At 39.4% G+C, this 25,690-nt stretch overlaps 1 protein-coding gene across 1 annotated transcript in view; it reads left to right on the plus strand.

Moving 5' to 3' along the window:
- RAI14 (retinoic acid induced 14) overlaps positions 1–25,690 on the plus strand; it is an 84,000-nt gene that overhangs the window by 22,344 nt on the left and 35,966 nt on the right. The window lies entirely within an intron of this gene.

Here is a 25,690-nt window from a genome sequence, read left to right on the forward strand (position 1 = left end):
AAATGAGGTAGTTGGTATGGATAGCAAAGTGATTCTGCAGTGCTCAAATACTGTGGAAATATGAGGACTGTGTAAATTCTCTTAGAGACAAGCAGCTTCCACCATGCCCAGACTAACTTCTTTCTCAGCTCTGCATAGCTTGAGACTCGTCAGACTGTTCTGACCTTGGTGTGTCTGCTGGCTGTTGTTGTAAACTTTCGTCTCTTGAGTTTCCCCCTGTTTAAAATCACTGGGTAGTTTGTGGAAGTGCTGCTGTTGCACACTGCTGGAAATCTGACCTTTGCAGGGCACTGGAGTTTGTCCCAAATGTGTGTAATAGGACTGCATGAGGGTTGCATGGACACTTCCATCAGTAAGATTCAGAGGGTGATTTTTAGATATAGATCCATTAATGGCCCTGAAATTCATCTCCTTTAATGATCTTTTCTGAAAAGTTGAGACCTGTGTTTGTGGTGGCAAGGTGCTCAGAACTTTGTAGGACCACATCTTTTACATTTAAGTAGTTCACTTGTAGGATTACTCCCAGTTTTTCTCAATGCATGACCATGCTCTGACCTAGAACATGTCTCCTCCTCTTGTTTTCAGTGCGTGGGGGGGATTTTGGATGAATTGTCAGTTTTCACACACAGCTGAAATGCATCTTCTTTTCAAGTATGTTTGAATAATCCATAGTGATTAAGCAAAACAAGTAGGAAAGAATGTGATCTTGCTATATGCCATTGTAATGACCCCCTCTTTGAAATAAATCAGTTGTTTGTCAGAAGACTCATGTCTGCATAAGCACACAACATTGCTGCAGACAGGAAGTGCCCTAGTCTGTTGACCTCGTCTCCCAGGGAAAATCAAAGTTCTCATTAAATTAAGAAAAAACAACAAAAAAGCCCCCAACTTGTCTTAGTGGAGGACAAAGGCAATAATATGTATAACCTCCTTTTTTGTTGTTGTTTATGAATGTGCAATTTGATACTTAAATTGATTTTAAAACCTTTGTAATACAGCTGAAAAAAGTGAGGTCAGATGTATTTTCTTAGGGTTATATTACACTGCACAAGGGTGAACAGGAAATGGTTTAAAGGAATGCCAAGAAGCCCCTATTCCCTGACCAATTCCCTTGTCTTCTTTTTAACCAGCTTTATTTCACATTGCATGCTTCAGCTGCTATAAGCATTTCTGGGTTGAGAATAGGGGAAAGTTTCAGTGTGTTCTTAAGTTACATCATCCAAGCTCCTTTGCCTGCAATTTAATGAAGAAAACTGTCTGGATTTTAAATACAACTGTATGCAGACCAAGTGTAGTGAAACAGATCTTGCTATATGCATTTCTCATCTGTTAGAAGAGGTATGCTACCTTATTAACACTAGAAATGAGGGTAGTTTAATGTGAGAAGAATATTCATCACGATTTCCAATAATTAACACTGTTTTGCAGGAATTTATGCAGTACCTTCCCCATTTATTGACTTTATTTCATGAATTCTAATTTGTCTGTTTGGAGATAGGTTTTTTTGAAAGCAGCCTTTATTTTGGTCTTCAAGTCTAAGTCTAGAGAAGTGAAAAAAACTTAAGTGTTGCCAAATCAATGCTCTTAAAAACTGTCAAAATCAAATAATTAAAGAAAAAAGAAACCAAACCCCAAAACTCAAACTCAGATTTAAGTCTTTCTGTACCATACACTCCCTGAAATGTTTAAGACTGTTTATATCTCTTTGGTCGCTTTGCTTATCATGTAGAATATCCAGTTAAGTAACACGAAGGAACATCTTGTAGAAAAGAAAATTTGGAAGTAGGTGTTTCAAAGAGCTGCAGGGGAAATAGCTTGTTTTCTGGAGATGCAGTGATCTGTACACAGCATGATTCTTGGGCTTCCTGCTATTCATAGGTGAGGTAAGTCCCTTCCTCTATGGGGAAGGTTATTTGCTACAGCAAGTCACCTCTTTCTGAGGCTTTGATCAGACGTAATGAATGCTCTCCTAACGCCTAGCTTCTAATCTAAAAGCTCATAAATTTTTTCATACCTGATCTGGCCAATTCTAGGGGTGTATTTGGTGGTTGTACTTATTGGCTGGTTAGTAGGGCAAATCTTGCAAATATTAGCAACATTTGCCAGAGTGCTGCCAAACTGAACATGCAATGCTAAACCAGAAATGTACTAAATTCCTTCACAGAGTGTATGTGATGTGAATTTTTTATAGTCTTGTCTCTTCGTGACTCATTTCAAACACATACACATAAGCATAAGTTCCAAAAGTAACCTACTGCTTATCTTAAAATATCCTTAAATAGTCACACTAGGCGTTATCCTGTGCTGTTTCAAACTTGGATATCAACTCAAGATGTCTAAAGTATGACAAAACTAGATAAGCTGACCAGTTGTGTTGGTACACATTCAGGAGTTTAAACTTAACGAATGTCCAGCTCCTGTCTCACTCAGAAGATGCAGTTGTAACTTCTTCTGAAGCTTCTGAACACAGTGATTCGGCTTTCCAGAATTCGCGGCTTTGCTTACCACCTAGCACAGGTGATTTCTAGTAACAGTGTTTACAGAAGTCAGAAATATTTGCACAACAGTAATTATTAAAGAGGACTAGGAGCTCTGGTTATGAAATCCATCACCTATAACAATAATTAACAAGTGGTTGTGTAGAAGGCATATAATATGCTAAGAATCTACAATTGCAGCTGAGTGTCTGCTACATAACATCAAAACCTTGGTGGTTGAATACTGTAACTCTTTAGACATGGGGGCAGGACCTAATAATGAAATTAGAGTCTTCTTCAGTCTTTTTGACATTTGTAAGTCTAGACTTAATTGGTTTTCGTGCAATTAATCCTTATCAAATGTGTGATTTGTTGCACCTTTGGGTTTTAAGGGAAGACTCAAAATTATAGAACTGCTGGCGTTACACCCCTCCCTTCCCTTGCATTTTTAGTCACTTTTCTGGGTTTTTTCCTGTGTTGTTTTGGTAGGAGAAGACATTAACAGAGAAGACAGCCTACCATTTTGTTTTCTGCTTCAGGACTACTCTGACAAAATCAGCTTGAGACCTTCACTGGATCTTCAACACTGCTTTCCCCCCTGCAGAGGTGGGGAGGTCACTTCAGTCTCCCTTTGTGGGAAAAGGGTTAGGACATTTGAGATGGCCTGCCACTTCTGGACCCTGGAGAAAAGTTCTTGGTTGGAAGCAAAACAAACAAAAAAACTAAAGGAAATATGTCTACTGACATGAAGTCTGAGCTTTCTTTGAAATAGAAAATAGGAGCTTGCACTGACATGAATCATCATCATCCATGTTCTGTTCTTTGTTTTCTCTTCAGCTGATAGTGGGTGGAGTTCAAAAATATTTCAAGCTAAACTAACTTCAGAAGACACTAACTTGGGAGTGAGTTACCATCAGCCTGGGCCTCTATTGTCCTACTGCAGCTTTGAGGATCTTTTTGGCACGTCTTCATGTGGCTTTTTCACGCTGCCCTTGAGGCATTGTGCTTACCAATAGTTGTTGTTACTGCTATAATGAAAAGCATCATGGCTAAGCCGTGCCTCCTTCCCTCTTTCAATATCCCTTTGCTGTTCCCTACAAGCTTATTGTGTGTCTGTTTGTACCGCAGAAAGCTTGTGCTGGGCCAGGATCTTGCTATACTTAGTGCTGTTATTTTTATCTCCTCGTCTTATCCTTGCAGTTTGAGGGGTTCTTCTCTTACAAAGTTTCATTCTAGAATGAAAGCCACATTCCTCTCCCATAAAGTACCAAATGCAGATGATCTTACCTAAAAGATAAGATCAAACACTGTGCTTGTTTGTGGAGCAGTGGGTAAACATAATTTGTGCTATGCAGATTTGCCTAACATTAATAAATTCCAATCACCCAAGTTGATGAAAGACACACATTATCTGTTTCTGGCAAGAATTATATTGCATCTAATTAGGCCCAACTTTAGAACATAGCATTTCATGAGCAAAGTTAATTACAATGTTCTTAGCCTTTGTTACAAGAAAGCCTAGTGGTGGGGAAAATCAGCAGTTGACGTTAATTTGTGTTCTCTTACTTAATGCTTAACTGTCTCAGTCTTTTAGTATGTAAGCTTGCCAGTCCTGCCATGCACTGCAATTTCTGAGGAGAATGTAATTTCAGCTGATGAGAATGACAGGGAGAGAATATTATCTCCAGTCGTGGAAAGCAGTGTAGTGTTCATGTGGTTCTCCCTCCTCAGTGGCTCAGGAGAGTGTGTTTTTAAGGGAGTTAATCAACTGTTGTGGTTTTTTTTTTTTTTTTTTTGCATGCAAGGCAGTAGGGTGGAGTTGCTGTCTTGGTGTTGAAAGTACTACATACATTCTATTTGCGATCTCCCTTGCCTTCCTACTCAATCCCCCAACTTAAACCTCCTTTCCTAGCAAAAAAGTCTACCTGATTTATGTTGTAAATATGACTACATACCCTACAAAAGTTGTAAGAAAGTTAAGTGACCTTTTTAGAAAACATCATAAGAGCATTTGCAATGTTTCTTGAGATTGGGCAGAATCAGTCTTAGATTTCTTAGCTTTCACAAGGTCCTTTATGACAAGCAGAACTAGCGAAGCTTGGCCTCCCTGCGTGGTTCTTTTGTACTCCTCTATCACAGTACCTGTGGTTCTCACATTTTGGCCCTCAGTGTCTGCCTTTTCTGCTCTTTCTCTGGCATATGTGTGGAGACAATTCTCTCCAATGTCCCCTGTGTGCCTGCCAGGCATCAGACAGTGTCTGTTGGGGCTGTTCCAAGTTGCTTAAGCAGGTAGTGCAGGTAGCTGCTTGGCATTTGACAGATCAAACGAAACAGCCAAAGCTCACGCAGCAGTCTTTGGTGGAAGCACTGTATTATTCTTGTCAACATAATCACAGGTTTTCATGAAACTTGCATGAGCTTATTTATCTTGGAGACTGCTTCCTAGCTTTCAGTAATCTTGGAGCAGGCGTACTGGTATAGAATGATCGCATAAACCTCCTGGAGGGTTGGGGGGAGAGAAGGGACTGACACCAAATTAAATTTTATTTCTAAAGAAATAATTCTGGAACAAGAATGGGATCCTTTAAGTTGTATTGCTGAGTTTGCTAAAGCTGCCATTATCAAGGGCTGAAGGTTTCTCTTGGTCGCAAAGCAGTGCTAACAGAAATCTACCAGCTGGGACCAGTTTTTAAAGCTGACAATTTATGTTCAAGAATAGGGATGTGGTTTCTGCCTATGCTAAATAAACTTGTTAGGAGATCCAATTCCACTCTGTAAAATAGATGCAATTATAAAAGTAGTGTCACATTGAACTTGTTTAATAAAGCTGCTTAACATGGCTGTTCTGGAGATTGTCTTTGTTTCTGCAAGCATCTGGCTACACTTGCAATTTGAGAATAATCAAGGGTAGATTTTTTTTTTCTCTAGTGCTTTGTGCAACAGCACTTTTAGCCGTGACTGAAATGTTAGGGTAAATTGAACTCTGACACACATCTGCCTGCACTGTTTCTAATAAAATAAGTAGACCTCAACCTTTTGCTATATTGAATTTTTTTTTTCTTTCTACCTGATGTCTTGAATGTTATGTGGATCGGCACAACCTCTGGTCAAAGAATGGTTGTACTCTGTCACTGTCATTGTTTGAGAACTTTAATGATACAACTTGCATCCTATTTCTACACTGTGGATGTAGACAAGAAATGAAAGAGAATAGGATATTTTGTCATTATCATAATAATGCTTTGTTGTATGATGTAAATTTTCCAGCTTCACCCTTCAGAGATAGAGGTTATTGACTCTTGCACGTCTGAAGATGCACGTGCAGGAATCCTGTCTGCTTGGTGTCTACTCTGTCCAGGTTGCTGTCTCCTCCAACCTGTCAGGGCAGCAGAGGTTTTGCCTAAAAACTGGCAGTGATCAGATAGTTTATATGCAAAACATGTATCTTCTGTGTGGGAGATATGTATATCATTCTTACTGGCATTCTCAGGAGCCTTTCCCATGAGCCTGTTATCAGGACAAGGTGCTGTAATCTAGTGAATATTCAAGATGTATTACACTAAGAGCACATCTGTCTGGCAGATTCTTACATCTCAGGCAAATACAAGTCAGGGATGGACAAATTTTGAAACACAAATTCTGTGGAATAGCTTGAGAGATGCTCTGTCTGTGAGAATGAACTCTTCATGCTCTTGTTTGCCATCCCTTGGCTTCCCATGCATCTTCTGGGAAGACCAGTAAGCAAGATGCTTCACTGTAGGGAATTTACACTGATACTGTACAGATGTAGTGACTTCCATAATCTTTTTCTCCTAAGCACAGACATGAATCTGAGTGCAAAAAAAGGACTGTTTAGAGTAGGTGAACTAAAACAGTTGTGGGATTTGAGTTTCGAGACAAAGAGATTTTGCCCTCTTCTCTGGGGAGGTGTTGGAACTTGTAGCAAAACGCATCAAACCACAGTCTGCACAGCTTTGAGGAGTATAATACATCATAGTGATACCATCTCATTTGAGTTGTACTGTTTCTACTCGTGGTGTTTCAATAGTGCAGTTGTTTGGTGAGCCTGGGGTGCTCTCTGGAATGAAACAGACCAAGGGATTGCCCGTTGAGTCTGTGGCAGAGCAAAGACTGCAGTAGGAAAGTATGTTCTAAAAGCAAATCTTGCATTCAGTCATAAAAACAGGACTTTGTAATGCTGCCCTTTGTAAAACCCAAGCTATCAGTGGCCTCTTCATTAGGACACTTAAGTGCCTGACACTACAAAGACCTTACTACACAGACTTCTTTCTCCTTCATTACTTGCAAGCTGAGTTGGGTTTGCAAGAAAAAGCTCTGGTTCCCATTTTCATCTGAAATATGAACTCTGCTTTACATTCCTGACCTGTAACAGAACTATTTCAAAAACATGCTCTTTCTCCTTCAAAACAGCATGTGTTGAATTATAATGGCCCATCCTGCAATGCAGACATTTTAATTTTCAACAGGCATGAACGTCTGCAAGGAGGTGAAAGTTCGGGGTGAGGGGGGAAGGCTAACTCAGAAAATATGAACAGAAATATGTTCCATTCCCAACCCCCTGTTCTTTAGAGCATTCTCTCCAAAAGAAATTAAAACCAGAAAGAATTTTAGAATTATTTTTATCTTGAGAAGAACTTGATGCCTGTTTGAGGTTTTGGAATGTAAGTCATGAATAAAAAAGCAGTCTTGTGTTTGTGTACAACTTCACAGTATTTAGATGGTGGGGGGAAAATACAGCTTTGAGGTCGAAAAATAGAACTATAATTATGTAAAATATGCAAAGGTAACTGACTGTCTTGCTCAGCCTTGGCATTTTGGCCTAGAAGAAGGAGAGCCCTTCTGCAACCAGTGTTTCCCATTGAAAACACTGAAATTCTTCATGCCTTGTAGAGCGTGTTGTCTGCGAGTTGTGTGCATGTTGTTGAGCTGTTTAATTTTGGCTCCTGATGTATCTGTTGCTCACTACTCACCTGGCTTCGTTCCAAGCAGAAGATGAGCTGTTTGCCTAATGGGAGATGAAGTTCTTGCTGTTTCGGTGCAGTCGCAGCTCTCTGTAGCTCAGGGACTGAGCAGCGTAGGAAGCGGCTGCAGTGGCAGTAAGGGTATGAATTTTGCTGTTCTTCTGATAAAATGTTAAGGGTGGAGAGTCTGAAAGGGAAGTTGAGTGCAAGTAGCTAAAGAGCTTAAATTGTGTTGATGGATTGACTGTCACAGAGCACTGGGAACGTCTGCTTGACCCCCCCCCAGAGACGAGGAATGTCAAGTCAGTTTTTTGCAAAAGCACATCCACCTTGACATACATGTTACTGGAATAATGCTATGTGTCATTGGAGCAGTAGAGATGTCACGTATCACTTGTACATCCTTAGGCAGTCTTATGAAGCAGGAGGGTGTTACATGTGCTAACATAATAGGGAACACATCTCTGTTGAAAGGATCTAGAAGTCCTGTTTGACAACACAGTATACAGAACTAAACTGAAGCAGTGGAACCACCTGTTTTCCTAGAGCCTGATTTATGCAAGAATTCACTTCTGACAATTTGGTGATAAACATTCCTTTTCTTTAAAAAAAAGTGCAATTACTGCATGTGTTTTGATTTATGAAAAGGTGAGCTGCACAGATGCAGTAAGAAAAGGCAGAAACTGAAATTTGGATTCATGTGTCTGTTCAGAAGAAATGGTGAAATAGGAGGAAATTGTAAAATCATTGCAATGAATTCTAAATAAATGATGTTTTCCTTGTCTGGGCCAACCTGTAGCTTCTGTTGACCATGTTACTCTGGCTTATTGATTATCCCTGAGATGTACACAGATCCATGTGCCTTAATAATGGGTGACATTTGTGTTCAGTCTCCCTGTGGCAGTTTCAAAATACATATGTGGCAGTGTGTACCTTTTTCTTTTTAATTGTGTGGTTATAAATTTTCCTTTTCTCCTAGCTATGCTCATAGAATGACTGTGAAGTGAATGCTTTGCAAAGAGTTAATCCTTTTGCCTTTTTGAAGACTGCCTGCAGCTGACCCAGCTGTGTGGAAAACAGGTAAATACAGAACATCCAGCTAAGTCTAGCTGACTGTGGAAAAGGTCACCGTGATAACATGCTTCATTTTCCCACCTAAACAGTTAAGGAAACTGGAATGCTTAACCATGCAAATCAGATACAATTGTACTATTTGAATGGATTCTTTGCCCTTTTTTTTTTCAGCTGTTGGTGCAAGAAATGCCCTTTTGTGCTGTCTTCAGAAACAGAACAAACGTATTCTTGAATACTATGCATCATTGTAGTTGTGTTCAACTCCTGTTTTCATAGCTCTTTCCAGTTCTTATGTGATTGTGTATACTGCAGGGCTCTGTGGTTTATTTCCCAGACACAAATGATTTTAGACTCAGTTTAGAAGGGGCGATTTCCAGATGAATCTGCTGTTCTGTTATTTTAAAAGTAAACATGAGTGTTTATTCCAGCACGTGTCCCTAAATACTAACTCTCTGTCCTAGAGATTGTATTAAACCAATGAAATAATTGGTATATTTTCTACATTTGGTGGGGAGAAAGCCTACTTTGGTGAATAAATTTGGTGTGATATGTTATGTTACATGTTTTGGTATGACTTCTTATCTGTAGAGTCCCTAACAAAAGCAAACAAACGAAAAAAAGTATGTGTACAGAAACCTTCTATCACACCACATAATACTCGCATATATAGTAGGATCTGAGCACAGTTATTTTCTCCTTTATGTTGAAATTCTAGCTATGCTGGGAAGGTAGTTTAAGTATGATCTGATTTGATAGTTCTTTTCTTTTGTGTCCTTGTGATCTGCTCAAGCACATAGAAATTGACTGACTGTATGCAAGAGAGAGAAAAATTTTGGTAAAATATATCTTGTGAGTTCTGCCAGAGCTGTCTAGGAGTGGTCTCCAAGGTAACGAGGCTTTTCCTGACATAACTCAATAGCTCTGTCTAAAATAAGTGCTGGTAGTGGCTGCCGTGGTGCAGTAGCAAGAAACATCGGATTTTATTGGACGCAGGTGATTAGCTCTGTGTTTATGGTCCAGTGTTTTCTGTAGAAATCATCCATGAGACAGGCTCTGCCACCTCTCTGAAAGGGTTCAAAGTTCAGTCCCAAACTGCCAAGGTTGGAAGAGACCATATGTTGAAACATGGTTAACTTCTTGGGTTGAGAATAAACCTTTTCCATGCTTGTCTCCCCAGTGATTGCTCCTTCAGCCAACAAAAAACCAATATTGACTTGCTTTGGTGGGAGGTACGTATTCAGATAGTGAAATATATAATGAAGTCAGGAATTTTACAGGCTAAATATCTACTTTTTAAACATAATCATTTTTGATGGTTTAAAAGTAATAGAAATGTTGCACTACGGCACCTAATTTTTCTACTTGTACTGACATGCAAAGATTATTTTTGTTGCCTTTTTATTGTGTGTCCCACTCTCATGCAAACAGCATATACGTCGTAAACAACATGGTATGTTATTTTGGACTTTACATTGAAATTCTGTCATTTTGGTTTGCAAAAAGTGACATCTCTTAAAATAGCGGTGGCATGACTGCCTATAGTGCTTACGGTAACTCAGAGCATGTATAGTGTGTCAGGATGTATGGACTGTGTTGATAAAGCTCAATTAGACTGGCTATCATCCACTTTCCACTTCAGCCTTCCTGTTTGACATTAAATGTTTGGAAAACTTTTTGCATAGGCATAGAAATAAAAGTATGACGCATGCTAAAATAAAACAAAGCTAAGGAAGTGGCTAGCTACCCATGAAGCTCAATATTACTCTAAAACTTCTAATTTATTTCCAAATAGTGTAATATTCTCAAAATGTTTCTCACTTGCCAAAATGTTTGCTGCCTTCATTAAAAAACAAAGCAAAACAAAACAAAACAAAAAAAAGACACCCCACCAAAATAAAACAAAATCCCAAAGCAAAACTGAAGTAGAGTGGTGGAATTCTTCTTCCTCTCATTTATACCTGATGTTGATTATTTCTTTTAATTTCCAGTGTGAAAAGCTGTGGAAAAAAGCTCTTCTTAATATGCCATGGAGACTTCGGGTAACCTTCCAGCAACTGTGAAGCCTTGCCCAGGGTTTGATGTCTTGTGCAATCAAGAGCATTTGCCTAAAAGAAAGTGGCACTGGAGATGGCCAGCCTGCAGTGAGCACAACAGCCCAGTTTTACAAGGGGGAGCATAATAAAACCAGTTCAGTGGCTGGGCAGGCATTCAGCAAGCAGCCTGAGGGAACGTGTTGTGTCAGGGACTGACTACAAAGCCTTGGACAGCTGCAGCACAGAGGTTTAATTTATAGTGACGTTGCAGAGTGCGTGCCAAAACTTTCCTCATTCCTAAGGAAACACTTTCCAGCGCATAATCGTTCAGCTTTGTAGAGTTCTTTAGAGATGCTGGAGAGCATTTTGAGCTTTTTTTTCTCAAGCAGATAGCAATGTTCTGTGGTGAGATTATGGAGAAATTGTCTGTTCACACTTCACTGTAATTTCCGTAGTCACTAGAGTAATATTACTCCCAGATTTTGCTTATAGCAGTATCTTCACTGTAACCTTTTCTGGAAAAGTAACATGAGGTTGATTTCACTTTCTTAGTTAGCCTCTTCCCATTCAAACAAAATACCAGGCCAAAATCTTTAAAATTTGATTTCTCAGAAGTAATTGCAGGGCTGTTGTGAAATACTGTGTGAAGCTTTCCAAACAGAAGTCCTCGATTTTTTTTCCCTCGGTGCAGTGAAGATTTTTAGAAGAATAAAACAAAACTGAAATGTGGTAATTGATAATTCAACAGTTAAAAAAAATATTCTTTTACTAGCATGAGGGCCAAGTTCTTGAAAGCTTCCTTTTCAAATCCATATTTAGCTACATAAACAAGATATTTAGTTTTCAAAATGGCTGGTTCAACAAATAGTTCAATATTTCTGTAGTGGGATGTGCGTGGCATAAAATATACTTAATATAAGAGATGATAGTCCTCTGAAGTTGCATCCTTTTATAGTAAAGATGAGTCCTCAGCTGCTGCCAGAATGACTGTTATATCCATCCTTATGTTTTTATTCAAACCTTAAATTAAAGTGTGGCTGTAGCCTGTCCTTGGTTTAGACTTCATCCCTTGACTCAAGTTACCATTAAAAGCCCTTGCCAGAAGATTACAGAAATTGGTGGCTGGGGCATGAGAAGACCATAAAATCGAAAGTATTCCAGCTTTCTGACTGAGTGGTTAAGGCAATGTAGCCAAATCTTGTGGCTTCAAACCATTTTTGTTCTGCCATCATCTAAAAAATGTTGGGCTGGTGATACAGAGCTGACCTATTGAATTCAAGATTACTGCTTCACTTTTCTCCATTGTCTTTGGATACTGGAGAAACAGTGGAGAGATTGGTTTGGACCTGTAGTATACAGGTTGCTTGAGAACAGGGGTTCCGTTCTTAGGACTATGCTTGTTGGTGAGGTAGAGATGAGCAGTAACAGTTCTGTTTTTTTTTAAACCACCTACAATAAAAAGTGGAGGTGTTTTATAGAACTGTAAGACATTACGTGCTTAATTAAGGCATCTGTGCATACCTTCTTAAATGGCATCCTGAATGTAATAAGGACCAGAGTGACAACAATGTGTGGAATGGTTGCAATTAATTCCAAGAGATTATGTGAAATAATTGAATAACTGGGGTATTGATGGCTTCTTTTGCACATATTTGGATAATTAATGAATTGGAGAGTACTTTATCTGTTACAGTTGATGACTCCAATTTCCTTCTCAGCAGTTTTTCTTTTCATGCAACCTTTACAATTTTTGCCACTTAGTGATGTGTATTCTTAATTGATATGTATTCTTTTCTCTTTCTCAGATATTTTAAAACGTAAGCTTCTTTTAATTTCCAAATAGTCCTCTAAACTCTTCTTTTTGAGAAGTTCCATGTTAATAAGTGTGAAGTAGTAGTAAACCACAGGTTGCTTTCAAAGTTTATAAAGGCAAACTTCTTTAAAGCTGTGTTGCTGCAGAAAGGTGTAACACCTTGTTCATTTTACCTTTTTAGCTGAGCAGTGTTTATAATAATAATGGTTGATGCATTAATATAGATTTTAAGAGCGATACCCATTTCTTTTCCAAGAGAAGGCTTAGGAATATTTATCTCGGAGTCTTCTAGAAAACCCTGCTTATTTGTGTAATACCTTTTTAAAATAGCTAGCCAGATGGATCCAGGGAATGCTTGTGCATGTCACATATGTCTAACGCCTCTCTTTCTCCTGGGACCAAACTAAATTACATCATATTTTATGATTACGAGACAGAATTTTGGTGGAACTTGGCCATATGGTTGAGTCATCTGTTCTCTTTAGTTTTGGAAGGATTATACTAGCATCTTCAAAAGACTGTTGAATTTATTGGCTTTTTTAACCCATAAAATTTGGAAACCTTCTGCTGTCTCTGGCAATGAAAACTATCCCATTTTCAGCTTATTATTTATATAATCCTTTGCAGTTATTAACTGAATCTGTTAGAGATGCTGTTACAGGATGCAAAGAAAAAGATGCTTGTATGTTATTCTGGGTTTCCTATCTCATGAGATGGAAGGGAACCCCTAAAATGTGTGACGTGGATTCCTAGAAGAAACCAAAAAATCCCAACAAACACATGCTCTTTGCATTTTTGTCGTGACTCACAAAGCTCTTAGGCGTTATCTCTTCTCCCTTGAAGACTTAAAATCTGTTACAAATCCTTACTCTCCCTCTGCTACTCCACCCTTTCACATGAATTATTGAAAAGTATGTTTTGAAAAATACGAGAATTACCTCGCCAGTGACTGGCCATTCACTCCTGGGAACAAGTCTGAGTTCGTCAGTTACTCATTCATAGCTGCTGCGTTAAATGCGCTCCACAAAATCCAACGTAGCCTTGGTGTGCAGTCTCAATCTTTGAAATGTATTTCAAATAAACTGATTGTGATGGGGAGCATGGCTAGGGATATTGGTCAGGTCGCTCTTACCTGTAAGCATCAAGGGGGAAACATTTTCTAAGATTTGTATTACTACTAGGCATTTCTCTCTCATGTCAGCCCCTCCATGACCTGTGACAAAGAGGCTATGGCTGCAACAGGGATGTTTTTGAGGATGGGAAAGGGATTGGTAGCACAGCCAGCCTGCTTGTGCTTACATTTCCTGAGGTTGTGTGCTCTGTCTCCAAAGAGACTGTGGGCACTGTACTGCCCTTCAGGATTTTATACTCTGTGCATCTTTTCATTATAGATTTTTAATTTGTAGTGGCTTTGTATTGGGAAGGTGAAAATCTCTAGGTTGTTGAGCTTCTGAGCTCCATTATTATACAAAATGGATGTGGATCTTGTGAAGAAACCCAAATACAAGCTAGGCAACCTGAAGAAGGGGTTCTTGGTGTAGCAGCAACAGTATTCCTTACAGAGGGAGAATCAAGACTACAGAAGACAAACCAATGACAGCTCTTGTCTTGATAATAGAAGAGTAATGTGATGATTGCGACATGAAAATATAGTCCACCCTAGAACTAATTAATAGGATCCAAGTGAGTCTTTAATTAAAACAAAAAAGCAGATGTCTGTTTGTGCCTCTTGCCACCTTCTGTGAATTACCCTAGCACATCTGGTGAGGGGCAGGGTATCCAAATTAGCAAAAAGCACTGCAGAGAGAGGACTGAGCACTCTAGTAAATCACACATTATTGATGAGAATATTCAGATGAGAACAGGAAGGTTATTGATGTGCAGATTGGTCCACTACTGAGCTGGGGTGGTTGTGCCAAGCAGCTGATAGCTCAATTGCTGATTATCAGACAAGAGTTAAACCCCCAGCATTGGCTTAGGGCAGCCAAAAATGAGCTTCCGTGGGCTGCCTGGAGGAAGGCGTGCTAGCTGTGGCTCTGATCAGATGAAAGGGAAGGCCAGCTATGCCTGCTGAACAGAAAATCTGTGCATATCATTATTCATCCCTTAGAGAAGTGGAACTCCTTCAGATGAGGCCTAAGGGAAGGAACCAGGGTGAGTGCCTGCTTGCTCTTTCTCTCCTTCTGCTTAAGGCCTGCCATGTGTGGGCACTTGATGTTCTGCATACAGAGAGTCTGACGCATAAAAGAACTTGTCTGATTCTCGGTGCATGTGATGCGGAGGATAAACAACGTGGGAAGATATGGTGGTGTGAAATCTCACGTGCTCTTTGCTGGCGGCTGAAGTGGATTGTATTTTCATGCTAAACAATTGCTTTCCCTATGACTCTTGAATTTATCCTTCATTGCAATCATGGAAGTAAAAGCAGCTAAGCTTAACTTGCTGCTTTAGTATTTGATTTTGGAGACTGACAAATATTAGATCTAGAGGTCAATCCACAGCACAAACTTCTGTCAGTGGCCTCATGAAGATCAGACAGATAGTGAAACTTTTTTGCCTTCTTTTGTAGTCGTGAAGTACTTTTGGAAATTGAGTTGAGTCCTTGAAGACTCCAAACAAAATAATTTCTTGGAATAGGGATTTGTCTCTATGTATGCACTGTGTTTTGTTTGGCTTTGTCATGGGTTTCAGAATAGAAGGCTATAATCCTATAACAGTGGTTATGTCCTTTACAAGAATGACAAATTCTACTATAAATAGGCTGGTTTTCTACTCTGAATAGTTTTGAGATATTAATACATATTTTGTTATGAATTTGGAGATTGTATTGCATCCTACAATAGCATTTTAGTAGGTATAAAGATATTGTGAAGTGTTTTTAAGAACAACACAGATCTTTTCTGGCGCTTGTGAAGTATATTAAGATGATGGAGTTCAGTCAAGTAATCTACTTAGTCTTGCTAGTAGAGAAAAAAAAAGAAACAGCTTTCATCGTGAGCTGAAATATCATGTAGGCATTTATAAAACAAAAATAAGGTGCCATGGTGGCTTGTACCTTATGAGTACATCTTACAGCAATAGTAATACTGATCAATTGATGTAATTCTGGACTGTGTGCAATCTGCTTGGTGTTGAATTATTTTGTTCTTGTCTGCAGCCTTTGTGTCTTTATTCCCCTTTGCAGAATAATGGGGAGGAAAAACAGATAGCAGCTCTAAACTTGATGAAAACCAGTTTACTGTGCAGAAGCAGCAAGATAAGAAATGTTTTGAGAGGTTTAGCCATAGACAGGAGGAAGGACGGAGCCACGGGTCTAACCTACCAGTACTAGCAGGTGAGGTAATGTTGCAGTTGAGTGGCTTCCAACATGATGGATGTCCACCTGGCCATCTGGAGTCCAGAAGATTCATTGAGTGCCCATATTCTCTCACTAAATTTACTAGTCAAAAGAAGCTGGCGGGTGCTACTAAAAATCTACACAAATGTAGATGCTCACACCAAGTCACAGAATCATAGAATATGGTGAGTTGGAAGGCACCTATCAGGATCATCAAGTCCAAGTCCTACTTCTGTGCAGGACACCCCAACAACCCCACCATGTGCCTGAGGGTGTTGTCCAAATGCTTCTTGAACCCAGACAGGCTTGGTGCTGTGAGCACTTCCCTGGGGAGCCTGTTCCAGTGCTCAATCATCCCTTTGCATGAAAGACCTTTTCTTGATATGCAACCAAAACCTCCAACTCAGCTTCATGCCGTTTCCTCGAGTCCTATCACTGGTCATGAGTGAAAAGATCAGTGTCTGCCCCTCTGCTTCCCCTCATGAGGAACTGGAGACTTTGCTTGCATAGTTGGCATTGCCCCTGCATCTTACAGCCTGCTTACCACTTCCATACTTACCAGATAAAAGGTCATGCCAGATTATCCAGCCAATTTCACTTAAAGCTCATGATTTTCTCTTTTTCCCAACTGTCTGTGAGGCAGTTGTGCAGCAGAAACAGCAAAAACTTGAAAGGTTTTATGTGAGTTGCTATTTGACCTTGGAAACTGAATTTGACCTAATTAAAATATGTTGATTAAGTAGTTCTTCAGTCTTAAAACTTCATTAGAAGCAGTCTTTTCCATGAGTGTCCTGCTGGTGATCAGTTTCTTGTTTATATATATTATTATGTGTAAGGAAGGGGGGGGTTAAGTTTGTGTTTTGACACCACATCTATTTTTTTGAAGGGAAAAGCTTCCATGTGTCCAGCAGTAAACAGTAGTTTATTAGATGTATTTTAGTTTTAGTAACAACTACTGAGTAACTTCAAGATGAGAACAGTCATCTGAGTTCACTGTAGCTCAAATCTTTAGAACTTTGAGAAAAGGCAGAACAATGGGAGATAGTCACTTCAAACAGGATTGATATAACTGTTTTAATTTTAAAAAGTCCCTTGTGTTTTTTCCTGTGTTAAGATAAACATTGTTTCATTTACACAAATATACACAATTAATTCTTGGCTTTACCTTGTTCTGTCTTACTGAGAGTGATCGGTTACATGTGGTGTGATGATTGCTACATCCTTTGCTATCTGAAAATAAAGATAAATCTCTAGTTGCTGTATTGCTGATGTGTGAGATTATAAACAATGGACAGTAGCTGGACTTATTGCCAGTGCTCTGGCTGTATTTTACTAATGGTTTAGACATACTTTTTCTTGTTTTGTTCTAATGCCTTGCATGTTGTGAGCTTTTTGCTTACCACTTTTCCTTTATACCCACTGGAATAAAATTGGTTATGTCGAAACATCAGTAATTGCTTAAAAGACATTACTTTGTAATTTAATTACTGATGTACCTAGATGTAATGTTAGCAGGAAATGCCACTGGTCCTCAAATGCAAAGATTGATTTATCTTGATAAAAGGCTAAAAAGTAGTCTCTGAAGTTAAAAAAAACCATTGTGGCCTTTACTACGAAGTAAAATGAGCATCATGTGTAAGCTGTGTGCCTCCCAATCCACACAAAACTGCACCATATACCTCTAAACACACTAGATGTGGGCCAACTGTATTCCTTGATCTAGGTGGACCATGTCACACTCTCTTGGCCTCCCTTGCTGACTTTTGGTCTCAGGCTCTTCCCCTACTTACTCTTACAGAATTGAAGTCTTACAGATGAGTTACAAAGAGGCTGCTTACGTATATGTTAACTGTGCATATACCCTGTGCTGACCTTATGGCTCCTCTTCATTCAAAGCCTGACTGAAACTGTGAAACCAAACACAGTTTAAAAAAAAAACAAAACCAAAAACACACACACACAAAAAACCCCCCACAAAACCCAAAACAAAACACCACAAAAAACACCCCAAAAAACCCAAAGAAAAAACCCCACAAATCAAACAAAAAGCAAACACAACCACCCACAAACCCCAACTTACTCACATGAAACACAAATATTCCAGCAAACCAGCAAACTCTTAAATGTGTTTCTTTCCATTTTCATTTCCCTCTTGAGAGTTCTTGGACTGCAGCTCACAACCTGCTGCAAATTCCAGTCATCATTTAAGCAAAGTCCACACTAACTTTTTTTTACAATTCCCTTCTTCCCCCATGCTCCCCACCCTCCAGACTTGCAGTCTCAGATGACCATTTTAGTCAGGTCATCTTTCCCCTTCTCTCTTGGTGAAAGACCCTTTCATTTCACAGCTTGTGGTCCCCTTCTGCCAGGAAAGTTTCCGGGCAGCCTCACTGGCTGATAGAAGTGCCCTGCTGAGTGACTTGCTGTTCAGATGCATTATTCTGGGGTTCAGCATGAAAAAATGGTTTGCTTGGATAATAATCACTTCTTTATCTACAGAAGCTACTCAGTGAATGGGTAATTATCAAGGTTTACTGACAATCTGCCGTTAAGTCTTTTGTTACCATTCCTTGTTCATTCACTCCAACTGCTTCCTGCCTTCCCCGTGGTGCTTTTTATCTCCGATTCAAATGGAATTTATGGTCTGACACAAATACAGTTTCCAGTGTCAAACAGACCTCATGCACTTTGCACGGCCAGTTACCCCAACTAGGCACCATAGCTCAAGAAGCAAGAGGAGGGCAGTGGATTTACACTTCTGTTTGTAGAATGTGCACAGCTTCCTTGCGTTGCTGCTGCTGTTTCCACCTTTAAAGAATTGTGTGTGTGATCTGGTGAGCCGCGAATGTATTGTCTTATGTGTAAATATAATTAGTATTATTAGCCGTCAGTCACCCAAGATAGGGAACATGGATGGCCAAGTGAAGCTGGAAAAGACTGTTTCTGTTGTAGCAATTAGTGACATTTAGATAATATCACTATGAATTACTTTCAAAGCTATTGTCACACTTTGCTTTTTTTGACAACTTAATGAGAGGTCAAGACCTTACTTGTGGTGAAGTTAATGAACGTGGCATCTTTTGGCATGGCCTTAGGGGCGCTGCCTCAGTCGAGTGTGGTGCAACAGAGGTCAGGTGGCAGTGCCACTGTGGGCAGACTTTGAAAGTTATAGCAAGGAGCTGGAGCCACAGCAATTGAAAGCAGCCTGGGAGGCAACCGCTTCTGGCATCTGCTAAACTCTGAGTGTCCTGGGAGATGCTCCTACCGACTGGAATAAGCTGTTGCTGACAAGGTCAACAACATCCTGTCCCTCTCTAAGGGAGGTTTACACTCTAGCTACCTGCAAACACAATCTACAAATTGCAGATGGGAAGGCAGGGAAAAGTGTGGGCTATTTACCTACTTACCATTGACTCCTAGGTTAGTGTTTTCAGATAAGCTATTCTTTTTAGAAAAACCATCATCTGTTGTTTTAACTTCGAGGGATGTTTTGTTTAGTGAATGCATTCAGCACAATAGGATTGTTCTTGTTTTTAAGATTCTCCTGGGAAGTCCAGCACATGTGGACTTTTGTGGATGACCTTGTGATGCAGTGGTGTTCAGTGTCTTTGCCATGCAATTGTTTGTGACGCCAGTCTTTAAGTATTCCTTTCCTTTTCAGACAGTGAGTTGCTGAGTTTGAAATTATCAGGAATTTCAATTTGCTACTCAGCTTCCCTGCAGTTCTGATTTCAGTGGAGATAACATAACTCTGTCTCCAGTAGGTTTGCAACAATACAAGGTCACTTAAATCATCTCCTGTAGGCTGCATGCCAAAGATAAAGAAACAAAGTTGTTGCCAGTTGTTAATGTTTGCTCAGGTATTTGCTCATGGAAAACACTGTAGAAGTGCTAAATAGAGCTACCACCGCTTGTTACACGTTATTTCTTGCATGACATATGCTGGTAATCTCAGGCAATTGAGTCTTAATATACCCATGTGGTGGTGATGAAAAAAGAATAGGTTCCATTTTCAAAGATATTTTTTAATTCCTGAGCTTCTCTTCTGGAAAGGAAAAAGCGTCACTTTGTGACAGAAAAAACTGTGTCTAATGCAGGTAGTGCAAGCTTTAATTGTATTAAAAAATGGGCTTTAATAGGAAGGTTTCTCTTTGGACTCAAATATGTCAACATGCTATTTGTGATCCAAATGAGGAAGGACTTTTACTGGACGCTTTCAGCCCAGGATAACTATTAGCATCTTGCAATCACAGAATTATCTCTAGGTTTGCAGAGGAAATGAACTGCGTGCGCATAGAGGAAGCTTTGAGGAGACACACGGTCGGCAATTGCCGGTACAATTGGTGTTGGTAACTGCTGCCGAAGTGTGTGTCTGATGGAGCCGTGGTTTTGAGAGGTCGGTCTGTCCTGGCATGATCACTGAAGGCGTTGTGAGCACTCTGCCTTGAGCATAAGGCTCTTTTTAATCACTAATTATGATCTGATGGTGTAGATCAAGTCAATCAGCCTCACTTCACTAACATTGACCACACAGTGCCCTGTGCAGGAGTGGCTTTCCATCCTAAGCATGGCTGGCTCTTCCCTGCCAACTTTTTTCTCGTGTTCCTGAGTGTTTAAAGATGGAAAACACACTGAACTGTTACCAGAGAGATGCTTCTAAGTGAGGCCATACAGCACAGTTTTCCATTTGAAAAATGAAAATCAAGAACAAGAAGCATTCTTGAAAGGGATGTTAAGTGCCACCTGATGTTTGGATTTTAGCCTACCATCCTTTCATCCGTCACTGTGTTGTATGTTAGGATTTATTAGGAGTGATGGATTATCTAATCCCCTGCACATCAATAGGAAAATATTTACTATTTTTAGGCATGACTGAAAAATACCTGGTTTATCCAAAAACTTGCATTTCTTGATGTTTGATTGGTTTTACCTTTTCTCTGCGCATGTAATGCCCATTATTGCTGCCTATACTGAACAATATTCACATGTTTAAAAAACTTCAAACAACAAATTAACCCTTCCCCTCCCCCCAACCTGAAGAAGTACTGAACGGAGCACTGGTTCTGGTCTGCGAAGCTGAAATATGTGTTTCATCAGTTGAGTTTTGCATGTGTTCACAAGCCATTGTTATTGAAAAATGTTAATTGTTTGAAGGAAGGCTGTTGATAACTCTTTGGCACATGGCCTACAGAAGTAGGTGTGTGTGTGGGGTGGGGGTGGAGGCAAAGAAAGTCACATGTGCAGTCTTTTCCAGGATCAGAATCTTCCAAATTTGTTACGTATGTGTGTTTATCTTTAGACTGAGATGCTCAGGTTTGGGGTTTTTTTTTACTTACATGATACATGTGTATCACCATATGTCATGCCAAATACTCAGTTGATTAACTTGCTATTTGCAGCTCCTAAACAAAACAAGGAAACCCAAACAAAACAAAAAAACAAACTAAAACCAAAGAATCCCTAGTTTTATTGCTGATGAAAAGTAGTACTTCCTTAGCTTCTGGAGCCTGATGGCTTTGTTGCTCTTGTGCTATATTAAACATCTTCCTGAAGATCATACTGTTACTCTGTGTTAATCTTAATTTTGAAGTGCTCTGTGATGGTTTGCTCAGAAGGTTACACGTGAAGGCATCTCTGACATAAAAGAAAACACTCTTTTATTACCCTTTACTACTTGAAAGAGTGGTAGTAACAGAACTGAAACTTCCCAAGGGCTGTTTGGTGGTCAGTGCCATGCTACTTGGGTGAGATCTGAAATCAAGGGGAGTGAGGAGCCTTGTGATAGAGGGGGCAGGATGGGGCACACAGCTGAAGAAGGGGACTTACAGAAATATTTGGGCAGCTTGGAAAAGAGGAATGGGATGGTTTGCGGGGCTGCAGTGGAGGAAGCTTGATGCAGTAGTTTTATTAAGTTAAGGTCTCCACCTTAACTGGCCACCCTGTACTCTTGGCAGAAGAGAGCATCTCCCATGTGTGTGTTCTCCAGGAGAAACAAATACTGTGCTGCATGAGAGATGTCAGTTCAAGGTGGCTTTTACACTGAACAGTAAACCATAACTGGTTGTACCCATGTTTTGCATCATGCCAGCAGAAGTTACCTCCCAAGTCTTTGGTGTATACTTGATGATGTGTGGCTTGTGGGGTCAAGACCAGGCTAATATTACAAGAGATTCAGAAAATGTGTGTAATGCAACAGTCACTCCCTCTGTTCAGAAATATGTGTTTTCTGACCTGCTCCAGCAGCAATGCCTGTGCAATTTTTGATTACATGAGACTGTAGGAGCCCTACTGACTTAAATACCTCTTACTTTCTTGCCAGATCCTGGGTACAGTGTCTTTCTGGGTGTCGTATGTATTCTCTTGCCTTCTAGATTTTTCTTCCCCTAAAGAACATGGGTGGTAGGGCTACAATTCTCTTTTGAAATGAATGTTTTTGAGAATCTATTTTACATGCCATTTATTTTAATAGCTGTACCTTTAACTTTTGGAATGCATTGTACAATGCTGGTATTTGAGCACAGCGGGGAATTAAAAAACAGTTTGATCCTATCAGAGGAATACTTGAACAATAGTTTAGATGCTTGCATACTTTTCTCCTATGTGGACAGATTTATCCCTAATATCATTTTGAAAATAAAACGAGGTCTGTAAGTGGCTTTATATAACTTGTATAAAATTGACATTTTTTTCTACGATAATAACAGGTGTTTGATGCCCTAGAATGGAATTTTTATTGCTTTAATGAAAAGATGCATAACTTTATATGAGTAATAGAGCGTGGTGGCTTTTAAGCATCTTACATAGAACACAGCTCTTTTAGTTTATAAATAAGCATAACTGCTGCACTACGAAGAGAAACTGCATGTATCCTTTTGTTTTCCAGGAGCAAAACAAAGTTGCAGGTACAGTAGTGTTAAAGACGTTAAACATGCAATTGCAAGAACTAATGTAAGCAGATTTGGGTATGTGACAGTCTCTAAAATTATTCATTCCTTTAACAACTCTGAGTCACAATGCTTCGAAGAAGAGGCATTAATTAGATATAGAACTCAAAACAGGAATCTAAAATGACTTCCAAATACAGATCTTCTAGCCTAACCATCAGCCTCTACCACTTTCCTCTAAGCAGGAAAAAGAATTCATTATCCAGCTTTGTGTGAAAAATAAAGAGATGTACACTGGTAGCCTTTCCTTGACACTGAGATGAATCTGATAGTACTGAGTGTTTTCAGGATCCCTGTGAGAGACTGCATTAATTGATGGCTTGTCCAAGTTCGGTTCTGTTTTAATTCTTAAGTATGAGGGAATCTTTTTACCTGCACAGATAAGTACACGCAGCTTTTTAAATGAGGCATCATTAAGTCTTTCTTTAATTGTTTTTGTGTGAGTGTTTACTTTTTGTCAAAATGATATGGTTGAAAACTATAGTAAAGATGAATTAAAGCCTATGTACTTGTAAGAGAGTGATTCCGTATGTCATAAAATGTTTTAGTGTGAACATGAACACGGCATCGTTCTGCAACATCAGAACCACTTTCAGAATACTCTAGGCTTCCCCATTCAGTATTTGTGTATCTCCTAGCTGCAACTTCCATACTACTGCGGGGTAATTTGGGACCCAGCTGTGGTGGTTTCTCTTGGATCTGGGATGTTAATGATAGTGTAATTATAAATTGATATAGTTACCACAGCAGCTTCTCAAAGGGGAAGTTGACACTTTGTCTCAGATATTTCTTAAACTTGGGAGTTGGTATTAGTGTGCTTACTTGCTTATACCAGAATACTGGATACTGGATTATATGTCAATAATGTTTCAATTTAATATCTGAGTATTAAAGGAATATTCATGGAACTGCTTCCTGAAGATGTGGCCATTTTTGTACTAAAAAGCTGAACATTCTTCTGAAAGCTATTCTGCCAAGGATTTTCAGCAGGCCTTTATCTTAACATTTTCCTGTCGTTTATTCTGATTCATGTTTCAGAAGTAAACTGGTTATTTCAAGTCAGGAAAATATCTTAAATTAGGTGTTGTGTTTCTTCTTCAAAGAATGGTTTAGTATCGGATTATGTGTGCATGGTGTGTGTGTAGGTTATCGTGCTACCTGCCATCTGTGTCTGTATTTTCCAAGATATAAAACACACACACACAGAAAAAGTAAAAAAAAAAATTAAAAAGTGTAGGAGTTAGGTGCTACCAATGCTTTGCAGTCATCTTGGTGATTTGTGGGTAAGGGTGATTCATCAAATAGCCTATATTTAAATGTCTTATTTGACTGAATAATAAAGCCCAGAAACAGGACAAACTCCAAAGCAAAAGGCATAATATACTGTCAAATAAACAGTGTTAACTTTAAAGGATTTTATTTACAAGTAAGCTACATTTTTTTAACATCTGTTTTTAATAATAAGCTCCCTTTAAAGCACAAAATTCCCTAAATGCAGAATAGGCCATGAGTTTCGTTTTAGGTGGAGCCTGCTGTTTGGCTGGCCACTCACTGCCATGGAGTTCAAATATTACTCAGGGAAACAATTTTTTTTGCTGATGTAATTAGTGCTCTAGAGTCTACAGAAGTTTATTGCACTGCTATAAGAATAAAGACTATAACCTGCTTGATGTGCATTTACCCACCGGTCATACCACTGCCAAAACAGACTGCAATTGCTTTGTCTACATGCCTCTTCCTTTGACAGAGCTGCCATTCATACTCGGGGTTCCAGGTGGTGTTCTTTCAGCTCCTGTCTGCTCTCCTCATCAGTCTGCGCTCTCCCTAATGTTTGGGTTTTGTCTTTTTTGTTCGTTTGGTTTGGTTTTTTTAATTTGTTTTTTAACCTGGAACACTTTCCTCCTGTTCTGGTTTTTCAGGGTGTTCACAGCCTGTGGAGTTAGTTCATATAAGTGTGTACATCATACACTTTTCCTCATAAGCCCAGACAGAGAAACATCATTCTTTATATTCATCTGGAGCCAAAAAAGTTTGTATAGAGCATAAGGACAAAGTGTTGTGGTGGGGAGTTTTTTGTTTGGTTTTTATTAAGTTGAATATTTCTCAAGGTGTGTATTAATATGAATTTAGTAATTCCAAAAGTTATGTAGAAATCAAATACTTGTGAACAGCAGTCATGCTGGAGATGAGCTGACTGGTGTCAAAGAGAAAGCCATAGTCTGTTGAAGATAACTCTCCTGAGGGTAGCAGGGTGCCAACACTAATTCAAATGCAGGTTTTTGGCTGCACCAGATTGCTTCTCCTGAAGACTGAACACTCATGTCTTCTATTCTACAGACTAAAAGGCATGAATGCAACTTTCAACTGCTTTTTCCAGAGCTTGCTTTGCTGTGATCACATGGAATATGGAAAGTTAACAGTCCTCTGTTTTCTTACGATCTTTCTAGATTCAACTTGAGCATCTGGTAGAGGAAACAGGCCACTTTCTGAGGGTGAGGAGGAGGAGGGAGAATCATCACTTTAGGAAGTAGTGTCCTATTCCCGATTCAGATGCTGAGAAGAATCAAAAAGACTTAGAGGGTTAAGTTTGGAAAGATCTGAAAGTAGGATGGCTGTCCTTTCTTTCAGCAGCATTAGTGATGCGCTACCTACCCGAGTGGCTCATTTGTTTGGTTGTTTTAAGGAAAAACATAGAGGATAAGAGCTCAGTAAAGCTAGTTACAGTCTGGAAAGGGCAGTCTCTTAACTTGTTGTCCTCTACAAAGTGTGAGCTGAGAAATGCCTTAAATATGGAAAGTTCTGGCTGGAAAGGGTGGGGTCTGGATAAGATGAGGCATCTCTGCTTATCCACATGATGTATGTCAAGAAGGTCTGATGGGGCCTGAAATAGAAACAAGGACTAGAAAAAATGGAGAACTTTTAAAAATACGGTAAGAAAATATGGAAAGTTTACCTGCACTACTCATCTAGAGAGTTTCCAAATTAGAGTTCACCTTCAGTCATTGCTCAGGCCCTGGTTGAAGCCATTAA

Source organism: Neopelma chrysocephalum, unplaced genomic scaffold, assembly GCF_003984885.1.
Source record: "Neopelma chrysocephalum unplaced genomic scaffold, ASM398488v2 Primary Assembly neopelma1_96780, whole genome shotgun sequence".
In the NCBI taxonomy this organism is placed as follows: Eukaryota; Metazoa; Chordata; class Aves; order Passeriformes; family Pipridae; genus Neopelma; species Neopelma chrysocephalum.